Consider the following 18332-nt stretch of genomic DNA (forward strand, 5'->3'; position numbering starts at 1 on the left):
CCTCTGCCCATGGAATTTTCCAGGCAAGAATACTGGAGTGGGTTGCCATTTTCTACTTCAGGAGATTTTCCCAACCCAGGGATTGAACTCGCGTCTCTTGCATCTCCTGCACTGGTAGGTGGATTCTTTATCCCTTAGTGCCACCTGGGAAACCCACGTTACTGATACCACCATCTCTCTGTCCTCGCCTCCCCTCACTCCAGTCCACTTCCTACAGTGAAGCCAACTGGATTTCTTTCAAAAGCCCAACTTTATGCAGAATTCTGATAGGTTTAATGAAAATAAATGATTTCAAACAACATACAAAATAATATTTGAGACTAAGAAGAGTAGAAAAGTATTTTAGAAAAGATTTGTAAGGGGAAATTTATAAAATTTGCAAACTTAGAAATATCACAATAAAAGAGTTACATAAAGAGACATAAAATATGTATAAGAAATACATAAGAATAGACAAGTAGGTCAGGGAGACAAAATAGAATCAAGAAATAGATTTACCTTCATATATGTGTATACACACACACACATATACACATATATAGTATATATGTAAGTCCATATATATCTACTTTTATATATCTATTATGTTTTTAGTATATTTAAATCAAAGTCATATATTTAAACTTTAATTCAGTCAGGAAAAGATGGTTTATTTAAAAGATGATGTTGATATAACTGAAAATCTATTTGGAAGAACGAAGCTCAATCTCTATATCTTACCATATGTTAATAAAAATTCCCTTTGGATAAGAGACTTAATTACTTAAAAATTAAAATATCACCAAAAAAAAAATCAAGAGAGTATCTTTTAGCCTTGGATAGGAGAAACTTTCATATTCAAAACTGGACACTCATACCTATGGCTAATTCATTTTCTGAATCATATTCATTGATATATGACAGAAACCAATAAAATATTGTAAAGCGATTATCCTCCAATTAAAAATACATTTAAAAAAATGGACACTCAGAGGCCTAAAAGGCAGTTTTATAAAATTTAAATAACATTTATTTCCTAAAAAAATTTCTTTTAATCGGGATAGAGTTGCAACTCTATGTTAGTTTTTGCTTTAGTTAGTTTTAACTTTATGTTAGTTTTGTTGCACAACAAAGCGAATCAGCTATAGTATACATATACCTCCTCCCGTGTGGACCGCCTTCCCATCCCAATCATCTAGGTGACAGCAGAGCACTGAGCTAAGCTCCTTGTAAAAGGCAGTTTGACTATATAAAAATGTAAAGCTTTCTATGGCAAAAATAGTAAACGAATGACAAAAGGTAGGCTGGGAAAGGTAATAGCCACACGTAACAAATGAAGAACTAATATGCTCAATACTAATGGCAGCTACAAGTTGTTAACAAAATGACAGAGAAACTAGCACAAACTGATAAAATGTTATAAACAGGTGATTCACAGAAAACGGCCAATAAACATATTAAAATATTCAATCTTGGTAATTTACATGGAAATACCAATTCAAACATAGTTCAACCTCCTGCTACACCCACCTCCGGGTAATATTAAAAACCAATAATATCAAGAGAAAATTGGGGGAAAACAGATGCTTTCAGTCATTGCTGGTGGGTGTGAACAGCAGTAATCTTTTGATAGTGTAATTGGGCATCTTCTATTCAAAATGAAAACGCATCTATCCCTGGACCCAACAACCCTATTTTCTGACATTCTCTTATAAAGTGGAAATGAAAGTGAAGTCGCTCAGTCGTGTCCGACTCTTTGCGACCTCATGGACTGTAGCCTACCAGGCTCCTCCATCCATGGGATTTTCCAGGCAAGAATGCTGGAGTGGGTTGCCATTTCCTTCTCCAGGAGATCTTTCCGACCCAGGGATTGAACCCAGGTCTCTCACATTATAGGCAGACGCTTTACCGTCTGAGCCACCAGGGAAGACATTCTTTATAAGCACAGGCAAAGCAGCATGGCTTGAATGACTGAAGCCTGAAAGAGCCTATGTGCGCATCAGTAAGGGCACTGTTTGATAAGTCAGTTCATCCACACTCTCATTCCCAGAGCAAGTGAATAGGAGCATTCGGATCCATCCACCCACCAAGTACTTACTGAGGACACACTGTGTGCGGGCACTGGCCTAGTCACCAGGGGTACACCAGAGAGCAAACGAAAGTCAGCCCCAGGGAGATTACAGTCTAGTGGGTGGAGGATCAGGAAACACCTCTCTAAGGAGGTGACCTTAGAGGTGAGCTGTGAGGGAAGGAGGGAGCCAGACAGGTAGTGATTGGCAGGTGTAAAGTGAGGAAAAACACAAGATGCTGAGCAACATGCATAGTATGATCCTTTCTAGAGGAAAAGTATAATCTATGTTGGTATACTTTCATAAGAGAAATTTGCAGAAGAAACCTTCTACGCTGTTAGTACTGGTAACTGGAGTTGGAGGTGGAGTGAGGAGAGGGTGGGGAATAAGAGAGTGTTACCTTCGGGTTTACATGCTGGGGTGGTTTTAATTGCTATAAAATAAAGGGGAGATCCCCATACTTCGGGGAGGGGACTGGTTTTGTTTTGTTGTTTGCTACTCACAGAAACCTCCTTTCACTTCCCCTGACACCTACAGTACATGCCTACCATTGCTCCACTGAGAACGTGTCCATCTCCTCTATTAGACTCTGGGCTGAGATTATGGCTATTCTACACAGAAATGTGTAGAAAGGTAAAACAACTGGTTAGGTAATTGGATCAGTGACATATTCTCATTTTACAGATTAACTACTACCAAGTTAACTGTTAACTAGGAGAGAAATAGGGTCAACCCAGATCAAAGACAGAACTGAAGTCTTGGTCCAGTGTTTGTTTTTTTAACCATCTCCTTCCCCTCTGCTCTATCAAAACCTAAATTCTGAGTCTCTAGTGGAGAAAAAGAAAACAAAGGTAAATAATAATAATAATTTTAAAAGCCCTACTATAGAAAAAACAGGAGGGAATCAAAGAGTTTGTTCAGGAAAATATTCTGGGCAAGTTTTCACCTATTCAGCACTTGACAGAGAATAAAAGTTTCCATTCAGAGCAGATATATTTCCTTTCCCATGATTTGGCTTATTTTAAAAAGTCTGAATTCCCAGAGTTCATAATGTCTGCTCCAACTGAGAAAGTTCTGATAGTTTGTTTCAATTGCTGTGCAACTCATCACCATCAGCTAAGTAGATTCTTTTTTCCTTCAGTTTCAAAGCTATGATTATGTCCTCCTTTAGAAATGGCTTAGGATTCCACATAGTGCAAGCAATTTACATGGACTCTGCTATGAAATTACACCCTTCAAACAAGACAGATGTCCTAACCTGGAATGTAACAAGTGTGTACCCTGTGAGTATTAAGCTTACTCCAATCAGTCTGGACCCAACCGGAAGGAGTAAGGCATCTTTCTGGGGACTTGTGATAATGTGTACTTCTTAGCTGTTTGTGTTTTTGACTGTTGTGGGTGTGTGCATGCACATTTGTGAGGAGTTAGAGTCGCTTGGACAGCACAGAGATCAAACTAGTCAATTCTAAAGGAAATCAACCCTGAATACTCATTGGCAGAACTGATGTTGAAGCTGAAGCTCCAAGACTTCGGCCACCTGATGCAAAGAGTCGACTCACTGGAAAAGACCCTGATGTGGGAGAGACTGAAGGCAAAAGGAGAAGAGGGCAGCAGAGGATGAGATGCTTGGATGGCATCACCAACTCAGTGGACATGATCTTGGACAAACTCGGAGATAGTGAGGGACAGGGAAGCCTGGCATGCTGCAGTCCACGGGATGCAAAGAGTTGGACACGATTTAGTGACTGAAAAACAGCAACAAGGTAGAGACGGATATTTTGCCCCTGGAAACAAATGCAGTGGGTTTACAAAGAACTGCCACCTTGTGTAATGGAGGTCACTTTGTCACACTTAGGCCACATTACCTTGTGTGAAGCACTAAGGCAACTCCAAATAGATGAGGTGTACCCATCAGATGCAACAAATGAATGGTAAATGGAGAAGCTTCATGCTCAATTTCTGACATCTTTTAGGATTTGCCAGTGACTCAGGGACCCTCTGTGTTGTACCCAATCTCTTTTAAAGCTGTTAGCAATTCCTCTGTCACCTAGCTCCCAGAGCAGTGTGCCCCCAAACTGGCCACATCAGAAGTAACACCAGTGTTATGTGTTAATAGCAGAGACTCCTGGGCTTCTGTAGTGGAGATTCTGAGTTGGGAGCCCAGGGATGGAACCTGAAACTTCCCTACTCAACTCAGGTGACTTTATGACTTGACATACTTGAGAAAGTCTTAGTAGACTCTTACCCTGTATCTGTCTTTAAGTATCCAGACTCCAAATTATTAAAAACATGACAACAGGATCCCATTAAAAACAAGGACATTTCAATATGAGAAGAGGTACTTATGGGGGAACAATAAATATCTATTAGTTTTAAATGATTTTTAAAAAGATATACTAAACCACTCCATAGCTATAGAATTAAAGGAGACAAGGGCATAAAAAAATATTAAGAGCTTCTTACTTTTCAGGGTGATTCTAATGCCTGCACAATGAAAGGACCTTGGAATCCCTCTCTTTCTTTCTTTAAATCTGTTACTAGTAAAGTTTTTTTTTTCCCCCTCTCTCTCTCTTACGTATACAGACATCAAAGGGAAAAGAGAGAGGTGAATTCTGAAATAGGTTTGGCCAGGAGGAAGGTTAAAATTTACACTTATGCATGTCTGCTTTGTGGCAGGTCAATTACTATTTTGCCCACATAGCATTTTGGTGAAGTAAGTGTCTGAAGTTCAGAGAGGTTAAGTGACTTGCCCAAATTAACTTAGCTGGTCTGCTTTTGAGCTAAGACGCAGGTGGGAGAAGGGACAAAACCACGCAGACCATGGACATCAACCACTATTTGACACAATGTCTTTGCAGGCTAGCTGGCACATGGCTTGCTGCTGCTGCTCTTTAGTTACTAAGTCGTGTCCTACTCTTTGCAACCCCATGGACTGTAGCCCACCAGGCTCCTCTGTCCATGGGATTTCCCAGGCAAGAATACTGGAGTGGCAGTGGGTTGCCATTTCATTCTCCAGGGCATCTTCCTGACCTAGGAATCAAACCCGCATCTCCTGCTTGCCAGACAGATTCTTTAACACTGAACCACTGGTTAGTGGTTGATAAATGGGTAAGTAGTGGATAGATAATGAGCAGTGAATAGATAATGATAAATGGATGAGTAGCGGATATCAGCTTTCTTGATAGCTCAGTTGGTCAAGAATCCGCCTGCAATGCAGGAGACCCCAGTTCGATTCCTGGGTCAGGAAGATCCCCTGAAGAAGGGAAAGGCTACCCACTCCAGTATTCTGGCCTGGAGAATTCCACTGACTGTATAGTCCATGGGGTCACAAAGAATCGGACACAACTGAGTGACTTTAACTTAGTGGATAGATATGCAAACACCCTGATCCAAAAGATGACATAATTTCTTATTGGCTCACTCCAGAAGCAGAAAGTTCTGATGACAGTGGAATAAGAAACGGAAGCTAATGTTCTATAGCATTCTTGCCTCGCTGATGAATGATAAATTTCTTAAGTACCTTGTAACTCATTTACCTTCTTGGTAAAAGGTGTGACAGGATTCTCTGTAACTGAGATTTTGCAACAGAGCAAGAAGGATCATAAAATGCTTTGCAAATATGAATGCTTATGAAGGTCATAATACAATGAATCATAAATAACAGAATTGAAATCACATTCCCATGAAATAAGTTTTTCTTAAAGCATTTAAACCATCACCTTGATCAGTTTGGCCTCACTCTTACAAGCATGTCATAAATGTCTTGATAACTTGGTTAAATGAGTCCATGACTCTCTTTCCTGTATGGAATCTGTTTTCTAAAGGCCGTTTGTGATCTGCAGGTTTGAGTGTGAATAGTCTATAGAAGGAATACAAGCTAAAGGTTTCACAAAGGATGATTTTTGTATCTGGGGTTTCATTTCTGGTCATACGAATGTTCTCTTAGCTTGCTCTTCTAAGAATGGAGTATTTAATAATGAGTGGTGGGAAAAAATGGAGTCTTAGAATATCAGAATTCAAAAGAGCAGGCTAGCTCGTATGGGTCTGTGGAAAGTTTTTGTAGACAGCTATCTTAGGTTCAAATCCAGTTCTCAAACCAGTGAGCTTGCACTTTGGACAGATTCCTGAACTCTGAGTCCTACATTACTTGTTTATAACATCAGGATAAGAAATTTTCCTCTGCAGTAGATATGACAAATAAATGATACAAAACCACCAGCACAGTTCTGTTGATATAACTTAGGTTGCATATTCTTTCCAAGGTCATACAACCTTGGAGATAGAGGAGAGCCACAGAGCCTGCCTTTGGCAGATCTAAGTTTGGATTTCTTTTAAAGAAAAATCACACTATTTCTGCTTTGCACCTCTACAAGTGTATAAATCAGAACTGCTATCAGTTTTTAAGAGAAAATTTCACCAATAACAGAAAATTAAGTAGCAGATAAATTGGGGGAAATGAGGGAAATAAAAGATAAACTTATAGTATTTAACTCTGGCTATAAAATTTGGTGGCTCAGACAGTAAAGAATCTGCCTGCAATTCAGGAGACCCAGGTTCAACCCCTGGGTAAGGAAGATCTGTGGAGAAGGGAATGACTACCCACTCCAGTATTCTTGCCTGCAGAATTCCATGGATAGAGGACCCCAGTCAGGCAACTGTCCATGGGGTCACAAAGAGTCAGACATGACTGAGCAACTAATATTTTTTTCATAGACTATGGGGAGCAATAGCACACATGTAATATACTCACTGAAATATTTCAGAAAATTATAGACATTCATTTCTTGGGACTAATGTTCAGCTCCATCTGAACATGCAACTTTTGGAACAAGCCCTCCATGAGGTTACAGGAAAAACCCCGCAAATTATATATTTGACTCTTCTTCCTCAAAGGAAACACAGTAGGAACTTTTTCAATTTTTATTTTGGAAAACTTAGATTCATGGGAAGTTGCAAAGACAGTACAGAAAGGTCCCATAATTTCAGTAATTTAACCCATTGAACTCTGGCATCTGCTCTTCATCTGTCTGGGTCAGCATTATTTTACACCAAGGTAGAGACCTTTGTTATTCAGATTTGCACAAGTAATTGAGGGCTAATGATGCAGAATGTCTGGAAATAATGACATATCTGTTTGTTTTTCCCTCCAGGTTTAGCAATCCCTATAATTTCTAATGACCCTATATCTTGAAGTTAATTTTTAGAAAACTAATTTCTAATCATTACATGCCCTTTTCCTGCTTCCCAGACCTCCTCTCCTCATTTGTGGCATCCGTTCGTTTAGAAGTTGTTTTCTCTCTTAGGTATGGGTCAATGAATTACTGAGGAAATATATCACCAAGAGTGGCAGCATATGCCTGGATAAAAGTCATTTATTTCTTCTTTCAGTCAACAAATTATGATGAAGAGACAACACTGCTAAGAGCTGTTACGTACATGGGGCATAATGACTGTCACCAGAGCACTCTCTGTGCGCATAAACGTTAGAGTCCACCATGAAGAGAGCAAAGCTCAAAGCTGCTTACAGAAGAAGACAGGCCAGGTGCCGTAGACTATTTACCAGGTGGATCTAACTTGGACTGGGCTTTAGGGAATGCTTCCTGGAGGAAGAGAAGTGAGGGAGGGCATGTCTGGCCATGCTGGAATAATCTGTTTTCTGCTATGACTGCAGAAGCTTCATATTCGTTGCATCTGCTTCTCCATGTTATTTTCTAGAAAAATATTCTTCCACATTAGATTACTTTTCTATTTATGTAAATAAAAAGCCTTTTAAGCAATTAGCCCCCTTACATAACTTTCCTCAACCCTTCTTTTAACCGTTGGTACTATATCCAGACAAGAAACAATGAGTATAATCCTATCTTCAAAATCAGGATCGGATATAATGTCTTAAAGCTAAACACCAATCGGTAACTCAGCATGTGGCACAAACATGTAAGTGCACTGTGCTCCGAGGGGCCTAGACCTGCAGTGTCCACAAGTCAGCCTCATTCACACCGACACTGAAGGTGATGCAGGATACGGTCCAGTCTCTCACACTCCTTGACTATCCCTGGAGGGCGCTGAGCCACCCCCTCCTTCCTCCCCACCTGACATGTGTGACAGGATGTCTGAGGTCAGTTTTGGACCCAATAATGGTTCATTAAGACATGGAATTGCTAGCAAGTCCATTACATAGATGTGTATAAAACTTGGCATCGGTACTGCTCATCTGCTTTGGTCCTGTGTTTATTCCCTGACTAGCAGGGGTGATGGAACTACTCTGGTCTAGTTAAGTACATGGTGGGCATCATTCCATTGATTTAAAGGAACATTTATATGGCAATGAACTGAGAGCAAATTAGTATTGTGTTATGGTTCAATTAATAGATTTTAGCATGCTTTTTCTATTTTTTTTTTTTTTTTTTTTACACTCCAACCACAGTCTATTATTTTTTTTTTTTTCTTTGCACTTCAACCACAGTCCTGATTTGGTTAAGTTCAGTTTTTACTTTTCCCTCCAGAATTTTTCAAAATCAGTAACAGATTTCTCCAACAGGTGGTGCTGTGTGCAACATAAAGCTACATACTCCACTTTGCAGTGCTCAACTGATTCTATGATCTAACTGGACAATTTAAGATCACTGTTTGGTCTCATGGCTGATAAAGTAAAAATAAGTTCAATTGAAAAGAACCAAAGTAGCAATTTTTAACTGAAAAGCATGTTTCCAAAATATGATTGATATAGTTAGACAATAAATTATGGACATTTTATTTTCTGTTAAGCTACATAATTAGTATAAATATTCCATTCCTGCTTCCATTTGTAGTAAAACAATACATGTAATTATTTAATCTAAAATGTATTACCATAAACTTTCACTTGCTCTCATCTGAACGTTAAGCAGTGTTAACAAGTGAGGAAATATTTTCCTAGTGCTGTAATACTGTTTGGAGAACTTTAGCAACATTTTGTTCCAATACAGTGATTGGGATTTTAAAATAATAGCAAAATTCACATATCTTCAAAGCATGCTTTTGATAGGTAGTAATGATTTTGATTTTAAAATCTAATAGATTTTAGACCTAATATGTATAAATCAAAATCTACTACTGTCTATGGTAGTGCTGTCTAAAAAAATTTAATGCATGTCATATATATAAGTTTAAAAAATTTATAGCCACACTGGAAAATAAAAAAGGAATAGGTGAAATTATTTTTAACAGTATGTTTTTCTATTTCAGTATATCCCAAATGTTACCATTTCAACATTCAATTAATATAGAAATTATAAATGAGATATATGTTGGGGGGTACTAAATCTTCATATATCTGGTATATTTTATATTTATATTTACAGCACATCTCCGTTTGTATCAGCCCTATTTCAAGTGTTCTCTGGCCACAAGTAGCTAGTGGCTACTGTACTGGTCAGTCCAGGACTGAGCATTTCTCAAACTCCTCAATTCTTAAGACCTCTAAGGGGGAAGGATTCTTTTACTAATAAATATTACTCCCAGGTCCAGTATAACCACAAACTATACAACATCCCTTTGGGGTCTGACTTTAGAGGCATTTATTCTACTAATTTTATTGAACTTTAGTTGATTTATAATGTGCTAGTTTCTGCTATACATCAAAGTGATTCAGACAGATATATATATATTGTTTTTCATATTCTTTTCCATTATAGTCTATTATAGGATACTGAGTATAGTTCCCTGTACTATATAGTAGGACCTTATTGTTTATCTATTCTATATATATAGTAGCTTGTATATGCTAATCCCAAGCTCCTAATCCAACCCTCTCCCCATATCCCCTCTCACCGGAAGCACAATTTTAAACATGGTGAATTGAACTTTGTTAGTTCAATTCAAGTAAGGTTTTAATTAAACTTTCAAAGTGGATTCAATTTGCTGCACTTGAAAGATGATGCTTTTGCAGGGGCAGAATGAGTACTTTTGTTCTGCGGTACCTTTTTCTCTCCCGAGAAAACACCAGTGAACAAGTGCTAGAACAAGATTTAAGTCTGCTGCCAAATAGAAAAGTGGCTCCTGCTACATGATACCTTAGTGGTAACAGCAGGTTCTTCACACCAGACCAACTGTCCTCTGTGTTATTCTAGCATCTTATTTCAGTAGAACTCTGCTAACACACCTGCTTCACTAGCATAATTACTGACACCTTTGTCTCTGAGTTTGGTAGCGCCACAAATAACTCTTGATTCCATCTTATTCTGCAGTGATCGTCTTTCCTGAATACACACCATGTCTTTTGGAATCATACAGGAATTAAGAGGGTACCTTGATTCATAGTGGAAAATTTAAATAGCAACTGACATTTCTGTCACCTTTTGTTGCATACAAAGCACTTTTATAGGCATCCTCTAGCCACTGGACTGGAAAAGGTTTTCATTCCAATCCCAAAGAAGGGCAATGCCAAAGAATGTTAAAACTACCATACAGTTGCACTCATTTCACATTAAGGTTATGCTCAAAATTCTTCAAGCTAGGCTTCAGCAGTATGTGAACTGAGAACTTTCAGATGTAAAATATGGGTTTAGAATAGGCAAAGGAACCAGAGATCAAATTGCCAACATTTGTTAGATCATAGAGAAAGCAAGGAAATTCCAGAAAAACATCTACTTCTGCTTCACTGACTATGCTAAAGCCTTAAACTTTGACTTTGTGGATCACAACAAACTTTGGGAAATTCTTAAAGAAATGGGAATACCAGACCACTTTAGCTGCCTCCTGAGAACCTGTGTGCAGATCAAGAAGCAACAGTTAGAACTGGACATGGAACAACTGACTGTTTCAAAGTTGGGAAAGGAGTACAACTAGGCTGTATATTGTTACCCTGCTGATTTAACTTATATTCAGAGTATATCATGCAAAATGCCAGGCTAGATGAATCACAAGCTGGAATCAAGACTGCTGAGAGAAATACTGACAACCTCAGATATGCAGATGATACCATTCTAATGGCAGAAAGTGAAGAGGAACTAAAGAGCCTCTTGATGATGGTGAAAAAGGAGAGTGAAAAAAACTGGTTTGAAATTCAACATTAAAAAAAAAAAACTAAGATCATGGCATCTGGTCCCATCACTTCATGGCAAATAGAAGGGGAAAAAGCAGAAGCAGTGACAAGTTTTTTTTTTTCCCTTGGGTTTTAAAATCACTGCAGATGGTGACTGTAGACATGAAATTAAAAGACACCTGCTCCTTGGAAGGAAAGCTATGATAAATGTAAACAGTGTATCAAGAAGCAGAGATGTAAAAAAAAAAAGAAGCAGAGATGTCACTTTGCTGACAAAGGTCCATATAGTCAAAGCTATGATTTTTCCAGTGGTCAGGTACTGATGTGAGAGCTGGACCATAAATAAGGCTGAGCTCCGAAGAATTGATGCTTTCAAACTGTGGTGCTGGAGAAGACTCTTAAGAGTCTCTTGGACTGCAAGGAGATCCAACCAGTCAATCCTAAAGGAATCAACCCGGAACATTCATTCGAAGGAGTGATGCTAAAACTGATACTCCAATACTTTGGCCACCCAATGCGAAGAGCTGACTTACTAGAAAAGATGCTGATGCTGGGAAAGACTGAAGATAGAAGGAGAAGGGGGGCGGCAGAGGATGAGATGGTTAGATAGCATTACTGACTCAATGGACATGAATTTGGGCAAACTCCAGGAGACAATGGAAAAAATGTAGCCTAGCAGGCTACAGTGCACGCAGTCGCAAACAGTCGGACATGACTTAGCAACTGAATAACAGTAAGGCATCCTTCATTTGAGAAGATACAGAGGTGAGGGAGTATTATAGAAAAACAACTAGATTTAGAGTCCAAATTTTGGAAGTCTAGATCTATCAACTTACTCTTCCCTGAATGGGTGGTGGTGATGGGATTCCACTAGCCCTAGGGGTGTCCTTGTGCGATGTAGAAAAGGGCATCCCCTTGGAGTGGACACAGCCCTCCATGTATGTAGCATGGTAACTAGACAGTAGTTTTGAAAAAAAAAATTAGATATAAATGACCTTTTGTCCTCAAGGTCAGTGTCAGAGCAGATGACTTGGCAAGTTGAAGAGGCAAAATTTCTACCCCTGCTTGCCCTTCTGCCCAACTGTATGTACATAGCAACTGTGTGTATAGCTTTGAGTGTGGTTCTCATGTGTCAGACATTGTACTATGAAATTTACATACTTTAGCTCATCCATTCCCCAATTAGTTCTCCATGAGGTTAGAGAGACTTAGGGTTAGTAAGTAGTGGAGCCAGGACGGGAATTCCAGTCTGTGTGACAGCCGCAGTTCATAACCCTAATGACCAAACTACATTGTGTAAATTATCCTCCTCTTTGGACTTGCCTTCCTCTGAAGTTACAATTTGATTGTGCACACTAAAAGGTTTTGCAAGTTTTAAAAATACTACAGAACCATACTCTAATCTTTATGATTGTGTTGCTTAGAAAAAAAAAAAAAAAATATATATATATATATATATATAATCAAAGTACTGATCAAAATACTGGCCAAGATGCTTTCTAAACACTTGGGTTTTAAGATTTTCAGAGAAGGGAGTACACTAGGACTAGTTATAAAAGTAGAATATAGGTTAGTTATAAAGTAACATAGAATTTATTTATGGAAAAGAGGGTTAAAATGAGACATTTATAATGAGACAAGTATTATCAAGGATCACTTCCCATAGATGACAGATTAGGTTTAATTGTTACAAACTGGGGAAATTAATAGGTTAAATAAAGCTATAGTAGGATGAGTTATCTCTTTTTTCCTTTAAGGACGGTCACTAGCTTATTTAATATACTATTTTTATCTTGCTAATTAACAGCTACCCAGGGGACAGAGTGGAGAGAGCAGAAAATAACATGAAACCTCAGGCTTTACTTTCCACAAGAATTCTGACTGGTTGGACCTTGAAGGAAAAAGAAGGGTTAGATTTTTAGAGACAGACTGATGTTTATTTTTGCCTGATTTTCGGGGAGGGAGGTTCCAGTAAAAATGAAGTTTCTCTGGGGACAGAACAAGAGTGGTGGTAAGTGGTTCTTGAGCTGGGTATGAAATCTGATCAATTAAGCTTCAGTTATAAAATGTGTGTCTTCGTGCACCCCAATGTTCATCACAGCACTGTTTATAATAGCCAGGACATGGAAGCAACCTAGATGTCCATCAGCAGACGAATGGATAAGGAAGCTATGGTACATATACACAATGGAATATTACTCAGCTGTTAAAAAGAATTCATTTGAATCAGTTCTAATGAGATGGATGAAACTGGAGCCCGTTATACAAAGTGAAGTAAGCCAGAAAGATAAACACCAATACAGTATACTAATGCATATATATGGAATTTAAAAAGATGGTAATGATAACCCAATATGCAAAACAGAAAGAGACACAGATGTACAGAACAGACTTTGGGACTCTGTGGGAGAAGGCGAGGGTGGGATGTTCTGAGAGAACAGCATTGAAACAAGTATACTATCAAGAGTGAAACAGATCACCAGCCCAAGTTGGATGCATGAGACAAGTGCTCAGGGCTGGTGCACTGGGAAGACCCAGAGGGATGGGATGGGGAACGAGGTGGGAGGCGGGATCGGGATGGGGAACACATGTAAATCCATGGCTGATTCATGTCAATGTATGGCAAAAACCACTACAATATTGTAAAGTAATTAGCCTCCAACTAATAAAAATAAATGAAAAAAAATGTGTGTCTTGGTTCCTTCATTATTATTACTTTTAAATTTAATAATAGTCTTCATTTTTCCTGTTGTGGCCTCCAGTGCTTGATTTTTGTAAACTTGGAAGTACTTACATTTCCTTTTAACTGTCTAAAATGGAACCAGAGTTTATCTGGTCTTTAGAAATGTATCAAAGAAACTCTCTCCACTATTTCCAAGATAACATGTAGAATCCAGGACAGAGAGCTGTATCATTGTATCTTTAAAACATCACACAGATGCCCTAAGTATGGTAGTGTTTGGGGAGTCAGTTGTCTAAGCAAAGATAGGAAGACTTCCTATTTGAAAATTAGCTTGTTGAAAACAAAATGAAGACATGTCAGCATGAAATCTTGGAAATCAATTCCATCAAGAAACTTAAAAAAAAAAAAGAAATCTGCTTGTGCCTGATAGGATATACTATAATCTGTGCTCAAAAATGAAAAACATACTACTAGAATCCACAATGGTGGCTACTTGCGGTTAACTAAAAAAATTAAAAATTACCTTCCTCACTTGCTCTAGTCACATTTCAGGTACTTAAGATTTACATGTGACTAGTGACGCTAGTAAAGTAATACTCAAAATTTTCCAAGCCAGGCTTCAGCAATACGTGAACTGGGAACTTCCAGATGTTCAAGCTGGTTTTAGAAAAGGCAGAGGAACCAGAGATCAAATTGCCAACATCCGCTGGATCATCAAAAAAGCAAGAGAGTTCCAGAAAAACATCTATTTCTGCTTTATTGACTATGCCAAAGCCTTTGACTGTGTGGATCACAATAAACTGTGGAAAATTCTGAAAGAGAGGGGAATACCAAACCACCTGACCTGCCTCCTGAGAAATCTGTGTGCAGGTCAGGAAGCAACAGTTTGAAATGGACATGGAATAACAGACTGGTTCCAAATAGAAAAAGGAGTACATCAAGGCTGTATATTGTCACCCTGCTTATTTAACTTATATGCAGAGTACATCATGAGAAATGCTGAGCTGGAAGAACCACAAGCTGGAATCAAGATTGCCGGGAGAAATATCAATAACCTCAGATATGCAGATGACACCACCCTCATGGCAGAAAGTGAAGAGGAACTAAAAAGCCTCTTGATGAAAGTGAAAGAGGAGAGTGAAAAAGTTGGCTTAAAGCTCAACATTCAGAAAACTAAGATCATGGCATCTGGTCCCATCACTTCATGGCAAATAGATGGGGAAACAGTGGAAACAGTGTCAGACTTTATTTTTTTGGGCTCCAAAATCACTGCAGGTGGTGACTGCAGCCATGAAATTAAAAGATGCTTACTCCTTGGAAGGAAAGTTATGACCAACCTAGATAACATATTAAAAAGCAGAGACAAAAATTACTTTGCCAACAAAGAATCCGTCTAGTCAAGGCTATGGTTTTTCCAGTGGTCATGTATGGATGTGAGAGTTGGACTGTGAAGAAAGCTGAGCGCCAAAGAATTGATGCTTTTGAACTGTGGTGTTGGAGAAGACTCTTGAGAGTCCCTTGGACTACAAGAAGATCCAACCAGTCTATCTTAAAGGAGATCAGTCCTGGGTATTCACTGGAAGGCCTGATGCTGAAGCTGTAACTTCAATACTTTGGCCACCTCATGCAAAGAGTTGACTCACTGGAAAAGACCTTGATGCCGGGAGGGATTGGGGGCAGGAGGAGAAGGGGATGACAGAGGATGAGATGGTTGGATGGCATCACCGACTCGATGGACATGGGTTTGGGTAGACTCTGGGAGTTGGTGATGGACAGGGAGGCCTGGTGTGCTGTGATTCATGGGGTCGCAAAGAGTCAGACATGAATGAGCAACTGATCTGACTGAGTGATTACTGTAGGAATGCACAGGTATGGAATATTTCCATCATTATAGAAAATTCCATTGGACAACATTCTCTTAGAATATTCAATATTCTTCCTAAAATATTGCTACTTTCTCAGAACTGTCCTCGAAGTAAATGTTCCCCTTTAACTTTCCCCCCTGGAGATTAACATCAGTGAAGTTTAGGGTAGAAGAAATAGACTGAGGTGAACTTTCCTCTAGAGCTGCATATCATGCTGTGGCTCCTGCTCCTGCCCACACTCCAGGACTGGGTGTGTGTCTAAGTGAGCCCTGTACCCAGTACTGGTGGCTCAGACATTATCAGACACATACCCTGCCTCAGCAGCTTACATCATCAAGAGAGCTACTGGTTAAAATAAAATCCTTGTGTAGAGGATTCTACCTTAAAAAAACTAGTAATCGACAACAGCATTTAAGAAATACTGGACACATGAAAATATTTCTATACTTTATTTTTATTAAAACAAACAAAAACTATCCTTTTTGAAAAACCCATTTGTCTTATTCTCTCCATTTCTTTTACCTGAATCATCCATATTCTTTTACTCTTTTCAAAATGCTAATTGAGTTCTTTCCTTTAGGATTTATTCTTTTTAAAACCTTTGATTGTGTTTTCTTGTAAATTTCCATACAAAAGAATGACTATACTTCATGCTGTAAAATAAATTAAGGTAATAAAATAATAAAAATCAGAAATCTTAATCACCACTGCATGTTCCCATCCATCAGAAATTATCTGAAGTTGTGTATAGTATAGGATATAAATATCAATATTATATATAAACATTTACTATATACTTATTACATGTATAACATTTAAAGTGACTATTCTCGATCTTGAAATCTAGAGGTCTGTAGGAATTTTTCTTTTTTAGGTTTATTTTCCTCTCCAAAGGACACACGATTCTAAAATAAGTGGAATAGTTAAAAGTTTTCGCAAACAGGTAGAATAGATTTCAACCCTGGTACTGCTTCTTAGTTGGGGTAACCTTTTATAAGTTACTTAACTTATTTGAACTTCAGTTCCCTCATCTATAAAGTAGGATTAAAACTACCTATCTTGCGGTAGTATGTGTTCATTTAAAATTTTAATATATAAATGCACTCATCAGTACCTCATGAATGTAGACTCTCAACAATGATTAGACTCCCTTACCCTACTGTAAAGACATTTTAAAATTCTTGGCTGGCTGTGATTCACTGTGTCTTATACAAAATCTTTGGTATGATAATTTCTTTCTATAGAATGAATATAATAGTGATAATAGCTGATACTTATCAAGGGCTGAGTATGTAACAAGGGCTGTATTTGGAAAGTGCCTCACATAATGACTATTTTTTCTTAACAGCAGCCCTATGAAGTGAGGACGGTAATCTCCGTTTTGCAGAAGGAACAGAGGCTCATGGGGATCCAGGAGGTTGTCTGTAGTCATCCCTCAGACACCCTCGAGTCTGTGTCGCTCCTTCACGCACACTTTACAACCAGGAGAGACTATGTTAGATGCTTTCCAAAAGCCAGTGAATTAAATGTGAAGGTAGTGAGTTTTATAGTATGTGAATTATATCTCCAGTAAAAATGCTATATAAAACAGTTGCTGGATGTTTAGGGACTAGCAAATTATTATAAAGGCTAGCTTTCTTTATGGTGAGATTGCTTTACCTCTCTCTCTCTCTTTTTTAACATTTAAAAGAGAAAACACTATACCAAGTACCCACTCTCAAAACAAGTCTATTCATAACGTCTGCTAAGAAAAACTACTATGATTCTAAGGGTTAGCAGCCTGAAGAAGGTGTATATGAGAAAGTGACATGCTTGCTGTAGGCCAGTCTTACCAGATCAAGGAAAAAGACACTGGAAGCACCACAGACTCCAATCATTAGCCTGAACTTCATTTTTTAAAAAACTGATTAGAAGTCTAGGAGAAATTAAAAGTCTATAAGAATAATCTGGGAGAAGACTGAGATAAAAGAAAGGGGATGGAAATAATAATTCCCAAAACAAAAAGTAAACACTACCATATGATCCAGCAATCCCACTCCTGGAGAAAACAATAATTTGAAAAGATACATGTCCTCCAATGTTCACTGCAGCACTATTTATCATAGCCAAGACACGGAAGCAACCCAATGTCCATCGACAGAGGGATGGATAAAGAAGATGTCATATATATATTTCCAGTCACACGAATGGATCTAGAGATTGTCATACTGAGTGAAGCCAGAAAGACAAATATCATATTATATCACTTACATATATAGTCTAAAAAGGTACAAATGAATTTATCGGCAAAACAGAAATAGAGTCACAAATGTAGAAAACAAACTTACGGTTTCCAGGGAGTAATGGGGGGAGGGAAAAACTGAGAGACTGGGATGGACATATATACACTACAATATATAAAATAGGACTAATGAGAATCTATTGTATAGCACAGGGAACTCTACTCAATACTCTGTAATAACCTATATGGGGAAAGAATTTTAAAGAGTCAATACATGTGTGTGTATAACTGATTCACTTTGCTGGACACCTGAAACTAACACAACATTGTAAGTCAAACATACTGCAGTAACAGTTTTTTTAAAAGTGAATGTATTTTCTTAAAAATGCTCTACATGTTTTGCATACCTTCCATTATTATTTTATCCCCTCCTTACACATTTTTGACTTAGAAAACTTTCTTAAGCTTTGGAAAGATTGATATAATTGATTTA

The 18332-nt window shown here is 38.2% G+C and overlaps 1 protein-coding gene across 1 annotated transcript in view; it reads right to left on the reverse strand.

The window, feature by feature from the left end:
• ANK3 (ankyrin 3) overlaps nucleotides 1–18332 on the reverse strand; it is a 366098-nt gene that overhangs the window by 63832 nt on the left and 283934 nt on the right. The gene's annotated exons all lie outside the window — the stretch shown is intronic.

Source organism: Muntiacus reevesi, chromosome 2 (genome assembly GCF_963930625.1).
Source record: "Muntiacus reevesi chromosome 2, mMunRee1.1, whole genome shotgun sequence".
Lineage (NCBI taxonomy): Eukaryota > Metazoa > Chordata > Mammalia > Artiodactyla > Cervidae > Muntiacus > Muntiacus reevesi.